Source organism: Sinocyclocheilus anshuiensis, unplaced genomic scaffold (assembly GCF_001515605.1).
Source record: "Sinocyclocheilus anshuiensis isolate Anshui unplaced genomic scaffold, SAMN03320099.WGS_v1.1 scaffold656, whole genome shotgun sequence".
NCBI lineage: Eukaryota > Metazoa > Chordata > Actinopteri > Cypriniformes > Cyprinidae > Sinocyclocheilus > Sinocyclocheilus anshuiensis.
Genome location: NW_015555829.1, coordinates 1,176,178 through 1,176,956, shown reverse-complemented (window position 1 = coordinate 1,176,956; position 779 = coordinate 1,176,178). Strand labels below are relative to the sequence as shown.

Sequence of the window (779 nt, the reverse complement as noted above, 5' to 3'; positions counted from 1 at the left end):
CATCTTTTTACTAAGTAGTATATTATTAATCATGTATTGATACCAATACTGCTACCCAGGGCAGGACTTAGGGGGGCGGGGGCCCCTGGGCTTGAGGTTATGTTTGGGCCCTATTCCTACACTACAAATGCCCTCAAATAGAATATCATTATGGAATAACACAAAATACACAAACATGTGCTTTGAGGTTCATAAATAGTACAATTAATATGCAACATGTCTAGGCTATAGTCAAAGTTTAAATGTAATATTAAACATTCATTATAATATAATAAACAGGATGTGTTCTCTCACTTGAGAGATCAAAACCCTGAAATAATTTTAAGGAAAAAAAAAAAACAGAGATGTTGGCTTATTAGTATTATAAAAGTTATTGTCATATCTGTGTCCTCTTATGTCAGCTCTTATTTAATCAATAAATTCAATCGAATAAAAAGACATGCTGGCTATTAACAATCAACTGAAATCACTATCAACAAAATAAAAAAAAGTATCACTATTATTGTATATATTCACTATCATCAAAAGCTGATTCTTTTAACTTTGCAAGTGACTGTATGTACTTACAGCCTGATTGAATCGTTTGCTGGTCCATGTAACGCTGAGGAACAAAACACTGTTGTTCATGGACGCAGCGGTTCTGCTGTTTGTTCTATTTTCTTTCTGATGGAGCAAAACAGAATTTTGTGTCTGAAAGTTACTCTGTAAGTTGTTGTTTATTGTACATTTGCAATCGTGCAGATATTCGGGAAAAAACAGGACTCTTGTTTGTGTGATAG

The 779-nt window shown here is 33.5% G+C and overlaps 1 protein-coding gene across 5 annotated transcripts in view; it reads left to right on the top strand.

The window, feature by feature from the left end:
- zeb2a (zinc finger E-box binding homeobox 2a) overlaps window positions 1-779 on the top strand; it is a 64,909-nt gene that overhangs the window by 43,926 nt on the left and 20,204 nt on the right. The gene's annotated exons all lie outside the window — the stretch shown is intronic.